Genomic DNA, 10,580 nt, shown 5'->3' with positions numbered 1-10,580 from the left:
TTTCTGGCTAAAGGCAAATTTCCCCTGTGTGGAGGAATCCTCCATGGATAAAGGCTGCTGGTTTCAGGAGGCATGGCCAGGGCACCCCAGAACTCCGCTGATCCTTGATGAAGAGAGAGGCTCCTGTGGGTTGCTAGCAGCTGGCACAAACTAGAGAGCAGCCATGCTATGGCCAGGGATAGTGCCCAGTGAACCCAAGACACCTTTGTCAGCTGCTCCTCTCTTGCACCAAGTTTAGCTCAACCAGTCCAGTGAATCTGGGCTCTTGTTTCCAGACTAGTTATTAAAAGTTTATTTTCACAGCAAACCATTTCTAAGTAGGTTACTAAAAATGAGGTGGTGGTTTTACAGCAGCACCCTAAGATATTTTTCAGGTCTAGTGAAATATATTAAAGACTACTCAAGCAAAGATTTTTTTTTTCCAGTAAGCAATGGAATGACTTATGATAATCCTTGTCACACTGGGAGGTTTTCCACAGCCTGTTCCACCCTTCCCAGTATTAGCAAGAAACTTCTGTTTCTTTTGAAAACAAAAGTACACAAGCCTGGAGAGAGATCTTTACCTGGCATAAAGAAGTCTTTTGTGACAAATAATTTCTGAAGGAGAATGTTAAAATCTTAGACTGAGGACTTATCTACTTCCATGGACAGCCCAATGAGCCACTGGGGTTGTAACAGGCAACAATGGGATCCTCTTTTGGAGAGTTCCCATCCCATGCAGATGAGGAGAAGAGATAAGGTTCCTAACTGCATGTATATACCCATTCCACTTGGGATGAGAACCCAGCTTTTCTGCATCATGATCTTGATCCAAAGCTCAATGGGAAGACTGACTTCCAGAGGTTAGGCCCCATGTCCATAGAATTCTTTACTTGTATATGAGATTTTTTTTCTTCAAAATCAATGTTTCATTATCCTGACAGTAACTTCACAGGCAATTATAGGAGAAAAAAAATGAAGGAAAAATTTTAAGTCTTTTGTTTTCAAGTGTGCAAGAACTTATCTTTAACAGGAGGGGAAAACATTAAGTGTATGAAAAATAGCACTTTACAATTCAGAGTCTTGGTACATTATTTATTCATTTTTTCTCTTGCCTGGCCTTTCAATTAGAAACATTTCTCCACTCACCCCCACCCCGCAATTTCCACCCAATCCGTATTTGTCACCAAAGCTCTCCTTCTTTAGGAGCATAGGAATTGCCATATTGGATAAGACCAATAGTTGATCTAGTTCAGTATCCTTTGACAATGACCACTACCAGATGCCTTAGAGTAGGCTTGGCAAGCTGGTCAATTGACCAGTCAAATAATGTCATTTGACTGCTGTCAAGGTTCCTTCCACACTCTGAACTCTAGGGTACAGATGTGGGGACCTGCATGAAAAGCTCCAAAGCTTACTTTTATCAGCTTAGATTAAAACTTCCCCAAGGTACAAACTATTTTACCTTTTTGCCCTTGGACTTTCGCTGCCACCACCAAACGTCTAACCGGTATTATTATTAGGAAAGAGTCTGTTTGGAAACGTCTTTCACCCCCCCCCATCCCAAATCCTTCCAAAAGTTCTCCCCCCCCCCCCCCCCCGCCTTTCTGGGGAAGGTTTGATAAAAATCCTCACCAATTTGCACAGGTGACCACAGACCCAAACGCTTGGATCTTAAGAACAATGAAAAAGCAATCCGTTTCTTAAAAGAAGAATTTTAATAGAAGAAAAAGTAAAAAGAATCACCTCTGTAAAATCAGGATGGTAAATACCTTACAGGGTAATTAGATTCAAAACATAGAGAATCCCTCTAGGCAAAACCTTAAGTTACAAAAAGACACAAAAACAGGAATATCCATTCCATTCAGCACAGCTTATTTTCTCAGCCATTTAAAGAAATCAGAATCTAATGCATATCTAGCTAGATTACTTACTAAGTTCTAAGACTCCATTCCTGTTCTGTCCCCGGCAAAAGCATCACACAGACCGAGAGAATCTTTGTTTCTCCCCCCGCCGCCCCGCAGCTTTTGAAAGTATCTTGTCTCCTCATAGGACATTTTGGTCAGGTGCCAGTGAGGTTATCCTAGCTTCTTAACCCTTTACAGGTGAAAGGCTTTTTCCTCTGGCCAGGAGGGATTTTAAAGGTGGTTAGCCTTCCCTTTATATTTATGACACACACCCCCAAATCATAGATAGGGTGAAACGCTGTCTGGGATTTCTTTCTGGAGCTCTAGGAAAAAACAGAGTTAATAAGACATATGCACCTCTAAATATACTACTAAGTATATAAAGACTAATAATATTGTCCACATCTCAAGGACGATTTTAACCAGTTGATTCTGGGAAACTTTCACGGGAGAGTGCATCAGTCACTTTGTTAGAAGCTCCTGAGATGTGTTGGATGTCGAAATCAAAATCTTGGAGAGCTAAACTCCACCAAATAAGTTTTTTGTTATTTCCCGTGGCAGTATGAAGCCAGCGTAGCGCAGCATGGTCGGTTTGCAGGTGGAAATGCTGTCCCCAAACATATGGGCATAGCTTTTTCAGAGTGTAGACAATGGTGTAACATTCTTTTTCACTGACTGACCAGTTGCTTACCCTCTCAGACAGCTTCTTGCTGAGAAACACTACAGGATGGAATTCTTGATCCGGTCCTTCCTGCATTAAAACTGCTCCCACACCACGCTCAGACACATCTGTGGTTACTAGGAACAGTTTGTCAAAGTCTGGGGCCCTTAGTACAGGGTCAGACATGAGTGTTGCTTTAAGCTGGTTAAAGGCCTTCTGACACTTTTCGGTCCACTGAACGGCATTTGGCTGTTTCTTTTTGGTTAGATCTGTCAGTGGGGTGGCGATTTAGCTGTATTGCGATACAAATAGTCTGTAATAACGGGCCAAGCCTAAGAAGGATTGAACCTGTTTCTTTGACTTGGGGACAGGCCACTTTTGGATAGCAGCCACTTTGGCCTGTAGGGGGTTGATAGTTCCTTGACCCACCTGGTGTCCAAGGTAAGTCACTCTGTTTAGGCCTATTTGACACTTCTTAGCCTTAACAGTTAGTCCTCCCTCCCTTATGCTCTTGAAGACTTTTTGTAGATGTTCCAGGTGTTCTGCCCAGGAATCCGAAAATATGGCCATATCGTCAAGGTAGGCAACTGCATATTCTCCTAATCCTGCTAGGAGACCATCTACAAGTCTTTGGAAGGTGGCGGGTGCATTCCGCATCCTGAAATGGAGTACATTAAATTCATACAGCTCGACATGTGTGGTGAAGGCTGACCTTTCCTTGGCAGATTCATCTAGCGGTACCTGCCAGTACCCCTTGGTTAAGTCCAAGGTAGAGATGAACTGGGCCTGTCCCAGTTTCTCTAATAGTTCATCTGTGCGTGGCATTGGATAGTTGTCTGGGCGAGTTACAGCATTTAGCTTACGGTAGTCCATACAAAAATGTATCTCCCCATCTAGTTTGGGAACTAGAACCACTGGAGATGCCCATGCACTGCCAGAGGGGCAGATTACACCCATCTTGTAACATATCCTGGATCTCCTGTTCTATAGCAGTTTTAGCTTGAGGAGACACCCGGTAAGGTTGGACTTTAATTGGGTGGGCATTACCTGTGTCAATGGAGTGGTATGCCCGTTGAGTCAGTCCTGAGGTGGCTGAGAACATTGGCACATAGCTAGTGCACAGCTCCTTGATTTGCTGTCGCTGCATACGCCCAAGGGTCATGGAGAGGTTCACCTCTTCCACGCCACCATCACTGTTCCCTTCATAGTAGACACCTTCAGGCCACTCAGCGTCATCTCCTCCCTGGGCTGTAAACTGACAAACCTTTAATTCTCTGGAATAAAAGGGCTTTAGAGAATTAATATGGTATACCTTCGGCTTTTGGTTGGAGGTGGGGAATGCTATGAGATAATTAACAGCTCCCAGGCGCTCCTGGACTGTGAATAGCCCTTCCCACGATGCTTCCCTTTTATGGGTCTGGAGCGCCTTTAAGACCATGACCTGGTCCCCTACTTTGAACGAACGCTCTCTGGCGCATTTACCATACCTGGCTTTTTGCTCTTTTTGAGCATCCTGTAGGCTTTCTTTAGCAAGGGCTAAAGAAGTTCGGAGGGTGTTTTGTAGGTTGGTTACAAAGTCCAGAATGTTAGTTCCTGGAGAAGGTGTAAATCCCTCCCATTGCTGCTTCACCAACTGCATTGGCCCCTTAACCTCGTGGCCATATACAAGTTCAAATGGTGAAAACTGTAAACTGGGATGTGGTACAGCTCTGTAAGCAAAGAGCAAGTGCTGCAACACTAGGTCCCAATCATTGGAGTGCTCATTTACGAATTTACGTATCATGGCATGGTGGAGAAGTTTAATGGAACTTTGGGGGCCATTTGTGTGATGATGGTAAGGAGTGGCAACCAAGTGATTTACCCCACGAACTTCCCAAAGGCTTTTCATAGTTCCTGCCAGGAAATTAATTCCTGCATCTGTGAGGATGTCGGAGGGCCAACCTACCCTGGCAAAAATGTCTGCTAGTGCCTGGCACACACTTTTAGCCCTGGTGTTGCTTAGAGCTACTGCTTCTGGCCATCGGGTGGCAAAATCCATGAAAGTCAGTATGTACTGCTTTCCTCTGGGAGTCGTTTTCGGAAAAGGACCCAGAATATCCACAGCTACTTGCTGAAATGTAACTTCAATGATGGGGAGTGACTGGAGAGAGGCTTTGACCCGGTCTTGGGGTTTTCCCACTTTTTGGCATACCTCACAAGACCGGACATAGGTAGAAACATCCTTGCCCATTCCCTCCCAGTGGAATGACCTCCCCAAATGGTCTTTGGTCCTGTTCACCCCAGCATGGTCACTAGGATGGTCGTGGGCTAAGGTCAAGAGCTTGACCCGGTACTTAGTTGGAACTACCAACTGTCTCTGAGGATGCCAGTCTTCCTGGTGTCCACCAGAAAGAGTTTCTTTGTATAAAAGTCCTCTTTCTGCAACAAACCTGGATCGATTAGAAGAGCTGAGAGGTGGTGGGTTGCTCAGTGCCACCCTCCAAGCTCTCTGGAGGCTTTCATCTGCTTCCTGTTCGGTCTGGAACTGTGCTCTTGATGCTGGAGACATCAGTTCCTCACTGGATTGTGGACCTGTGCTTTGTCCCTCTGGAAGCGATGTAGGGGATGGGGCTGTTTCTGTTGACTGTGAACCGCTCTCCGCTGGTGCACCATGTTGGGGTTCAGGCTCCGGCTGAGCCTCTTGTGTAGGGTTATCGGCTACTGCCAGTTCAGGTTCAGTGGGGCCCTCTGGTGTTGGGGTTGAAAGTACTGGATTCAGTGCTGGCAATGGGTCTGGTGCTAGTTGTTCCACCAGTTCTGGGACTGGTTCCGTCTGGGTCTCTGGGACTGGATCCACTACTGCTGTTGCAGACATTGGTATGGGGTCCGGGTCCATCATCTCTGACTGGGTCCTGGTAGAAGTTTCCAGAACAGAGCTAGGCATGACGGCTTGTTTAGCCTGGCTGCGGATGACCATTCCCACCCTCTTGGCTTGCTTCACATGACTCGCCAAGTCTTCCCCCAACAGCATGGGGATGGGATAATCATCATAGACCGCAAAAGTCCACGTTCCTGACCAGCCCTTGTACTGGACAGGCAACTTGGCTGTAGGCAAATTGAAAGAGTTGGACTTGAAGGGTTGAATCATCACTTGGATCTTTGGGTTGATTAAGTTGGGGTCCACTAAGGAAGCATGGATAGCAGACACTAGTGCTCCGGTGTCCCTCCACGCGGTGACCTTCTTCCCACCCACACTCAGTTTCCCTCCGCTCTAAGGGTATCTGGGAGGTATCTGGGCCTGAGGACCTCTGGGGTGATTCCAGTGCAATGAACTGTAATCTGTTGGGGTTCTTGGGGCAGTTGGCCTTTACGTGCCCCGGCTCGTTACATTTAAAACATCGTCCAGCTGACAGGTTATTGGGACGAGGTGTTGCTGGAGAATGGTGTGGCGGGATGATAAGGTGTCCGGAGGGTTCCTTGGGGGGCAGTTTTGGGCCTTGGGCTGCCCCCAGTAGTAGGGGGTGGTCTGAGGTTGTCCCTTCTGGTATCCGCTCCAACTGCGACCAGTTTTTTTCTTCTCTGCCACCTCCACCTATTTGGCTCCAATCTCCCCTGCCTCGATTACGGTTTTGGGCTTCAGATGTATCTTTCTATTTCCTCAGGAACACCCTCTAAGAACTGCTCCATTTGTACTAGGAAGGGCAAATCTTCTGGAGATTTAACACTTGCCTACCACATTGTGAAACACTGGGATGCCTAGATATCAGGAGCATGGCGGGTAAATGACACGTTTCCACCTTAGGGCTCTGAACCGCCGACGGGAATGCTCGGGTGTTAGCCCCATTCTAACTCTCACCTTGGTTTTAAACAGTTCGTACTAGTTCATTTGTTCCTTAGGCACTTCAGCCGCCACCTCAGCTAAGGGTCCACTGAGCTGCGGCCTCAGCTCTACCATGTATTGGTCTGTAGAGATGCTGTACCCAAGGCAGGCCCTTTCGAAGTTTTCTAAGAAGGCCTCGGTATCATCACCAGCCCTGTAGTTGGGCAACTTTCTGGGATGGGAAGTGGTACCTGGAGAAGGATTGCTAGGGTTTGTTGGTATATTCTGCTGAGCCTTTGCCTTCTCCATCTCCAGTGCATGCTTCCTCTCTTTTTCCTTCTCCTCCTCCACATGCTTCCCCTCTTTTTCCTTCTCCTCCAGTTCTTTCGTCCTTGCCTCCATAGCTCTCCTGTGGGCAGGCTCTTTGTTTTTTTCTGCTTCTTTCGCTGCCTCCATTTCTCTCCTGTGGGCAGCTTTTAGGGCTTTTTCTGCCTCTTTCGCTGCCTTCAGTCTGGCTAACTCCAATTTGTGTTGTGTCTTGGTTTCTTTCATCTTTGCTTCTCTATTTTTAATTAACTTTACACCCAAGAGTTAGAAATCAAAACAAACAAACAAAAAAAAACTTGGCATGTAAAATTTTGCTGTGCTGTAATATGACCCCTATATTCTCTGATCATGATGGTCAGCCTACAGAAAAATCCTAAAAAAAAAGAGAAAACAAAAAAAACCCCTAACACCTTTGTCTCCAGGCAAATCGGCAGAAAACCCCTCTAGTTGCTCTTAGGTTAAAAAAAAAACTTCTTCAGTTCTGTGAAGTCTGGTGAATTTCCCTGCAGGAGGTTAACTACCCTGCCTTCAGGTAGAGAAAACTCCAGCTCACAAAAGACAATTCCCTTTTGTCTCTGCTCTGGCCCCCAAGCAGAGAAAAAAAAATCTAACTGCTTTCAGATTAAAACCTGCTTTCCAGCAGCCCAAAGGGGAAAAAAATATTTCCTTTTCAAATCTGTGCTTCTGGTTCAAAAAATCTCAAAATAATTTCAAGTTAATCCCACCTTTGCCACCATGTCAAGGTTCCTTCCTCACTCTGAACTCTAGAGTACAGACGTGGGGACCTGCATGAAAAGCTCCAAAGCTTACTTTTACCAGCTTAGATTAAAACTTCCCCAAGGTACAAACTATTTTACCTTTAGCCCTTGGACTTTCTCTGCCACCACCAAACGTCTAACCAGTATTATTATTAGGAAAGAGTCTGTTTGGAAACATCTTTCTCCCCCCTCCTCCCCGCCAAATCCTCCCAAACAACCCCCCCTTTCTGGGGAAGGTTTGATAAAAATCCTCACCAATTTGCACAGGTGACCACAGACCCAAACGCTTGGATCTTAAGAACAATGAAAAAGCAATCCATTTCTTAAAAGAAGAATTTTAATAGAAGAAAAAGTAAAAAGAATCACCTCTGTAAAATCAGGATGGTAAATACCTTACAGGGTAATTAGATTCAAAACATAGAGAATCCCTCTAGGCAAAACCTTAAGTTACAAAAAGACACAAACAGGAATATCCATTCCATTCAGCACAGCTTATTTTCTCAGCCATTTAAAGAAATCAGAATCTAATGCATATCTAGCTAGATTACTTACTAAGTTCTAAGACTCCATTCCTGTTCTGTCCCCGGCAAAAGCATCACACAGACCGAGAGAATCTTTGTTTCTCCCCCGCTGCCCCGCAGCTTTTGAAAGTATCTTGTCTCCTCATAGGACATTTTGGTCAGGTGCCAGTGAGGTTATCCTAGCTTCTTAACCCTTTACAGGTGAAAGGCTTTTTCCTCTGGCCAGGAGGGATTTTAAAGGTGGTTAGCCTTCCCTTTATATTTATGACAACTGCCTATTTGACCACAGTCAGATATTCTAGCAAGAATGTCCTGATGTAGGTGGTGGCCTAGCTTTTTTGATTGCACTGTGGTGCCATCTGTTTGAAAACTTACTTAGAAGTCTTGATCACTCACTTTACTACATGTTAATGCCACCTGTTGCAGGGAAAAGGTGAACTAGAAAGTTGAGCCTCTTAGTTAGCTGGAATTGGATAGAACAAACATTGCATGTATATCTTTATTTGTATACCAGGCCATGGAGGTTTACAAAGTTACAAGTTAAAAGATATGATCCCTAACCTGAAGATCTTAGTCTAAGCTCACTATACAAACATTCAGAAATCTCTACAGAAGAGAGTAGGGGAAAGAGTAAAGCTCACAGTCCTTAAATCTTCCCCAACACACAGAAAAAAAGACTAAACCTCACGCTTAAACAAAACACAACACCATCCTCACCTGAACAAATCAAACAACCCACATTAAATGTTGGTGTAAAAAATCCTCCCATGTCTGCTCTTCACAAAAATCCCCACTATAGCCTCCCCATATACACTTATCCCCAGGCAAACGTCAAAGTGCTACACTAATGGGGAGGAGGGGTTGTGACAAGACATTTCAGTAGAGGCCCCTTCCTTCCTGCTCTGTTTTTCATCCTGCTGCTGATTGAGTCTAGGTTCAGAAAAGGGCAACAAAAATGATTAGGGGCATGGAACAGCTTCTATATGATTAATAAGACTGGGACTCTTCAGCTTGGAAAAGAGACAACTAAGGGGGGATACGATAGAGGTCTCTAAAATCATGACTGGTGTGGAGAAAGTAAATAACATAAGAACTGGGGGTCATCAAATGAAATTAATAGGCAGCAGGTTTAAAACAAAAGGAAGTGTTTTTTCACACAGTGCACAAACAACCTGTGGAACTCTTTGCCAGAGGATGTTGTGAAGGCCAAGACTATAACAGGGTTCAAAAAAACTAGATGAGTTCATGGAACATAGGTCCATCAATGGCTATTAGCCAGGAAGGGTAGGGATGGTGTCTCTCGCCTCTGTTTGCCAGAAGCTGGGAATGGGTGACAGGGGATGGATCATTTGATGATGAACTGTTCTGTTCATTCCCTCTGGGGCACCTGGCATTGGCCACTGTCAAAAGACAGGATACTGGGCTAGATGGACCTTTGGTCTGACCCAGTATGGCCGTTATGTGCTTTATGAATATTAGTTGATCCTGGTGTCTTGTCCTTTAACTTGTCAATTTGTTCCAACACCTCTTCTTTTGACTCCTCAATCTGTGACCGTATTTAATCTTTATTACCTGAGAAGAGTAGAACTCGGGTAGGTACCATTCCAGCATCCTTTGATGAAAGCTTTTTTTTTTTCTCAATATCTTCATCCTTCTTAGATTCTATTTGCTTTCTTTACTCCCTGGTAGTCCAGCAGATGCACTGGCTCTTTCAGGGTTCCCTTCTGATATACTTGAATAATGTCTCATTGTTCTATTTAATAAGGTCATGCCTTCCTCCTTCCCCAACAACTATATTTCTTTTCTTCTCTCATTTTTCTCTCATGCACAGAAACACACCAGTAGTAAAATAAGTGGTGAGTGCTGTTTAAGGAGCCTGTTATATATTAAAAATCCTTCTACTTATATTATCTTGCTAGGTTTTTTTCCTCCTTCATACTGATAATCAGTATTTTATGATATCAGAATTTTAATTATCCCTTTTTGTAGATAATTTGGAGATTGTCTTGATTCTCAACATATTTTTATCTAGCACTAGGTAAACCTCTCTTAAAAAATGAGATCTAGTTGAAATAGAGGCAATACATCTTTCTTTTCCCCACTACCTCCCTTTTTCTCTTAACCTGTTATCTGTTAAAAGAAATTCAAGAGCAGGCTGTATATGTAAGAACTATTGTAAAATCCAGAAATAGTTCTTACATATACAGCCTGCTCTTGAATTTCTTTAGCTTCAATAAGGACTGTAGAATCAGGCCCAAGGTTTTCAAATCACAGGTCACCCTTAGAGTTTCCTCTCACTTTACTCATTAAAGAGATTAATGGGGCTATGTTTGTCCCTTTGTGGAAATGATGGAGGAGGGTGGTTTCTGCCTCCTATACCCACAAGTCCTGAGATCTATATTGATCTTGGGACACCCACACGGGGAAGAAACATCTGCTCTTAATAAACCCAAATGAATGAAACTACTTGCTGTAACAACTCTTCACTGATATACACTCTGTTTAAACTATACATTTTTTTTTAATATTTTAAAAAAACTTTTAACAAAAATAACTTGTGTGGCCTGCAAGCTGAGAGTTACTGGCAAATCATGTCTGTCATCATTTTTAAAAATAGTGACTGATAGC

This window comes from Lepidochelys kempii, chromosome 1 (genome assembly GCF_965140265.1).
Source record: "Lepidochelys kempii isolate rLepKem1 chromosome 1, rLepKem1.hap2, whole genome shotgun sequence".
NCBI classification, from domain to species: Eukaryota; Metazoa; Chordata; order Testudines; family Cheloniidae; genus Lepidochelys; species Lepidochelys kempii.
The sequence above is the reverse complement of the archived record's forward strand: the minus strand, read 5'-3'. Positions refer to the sequence as shown.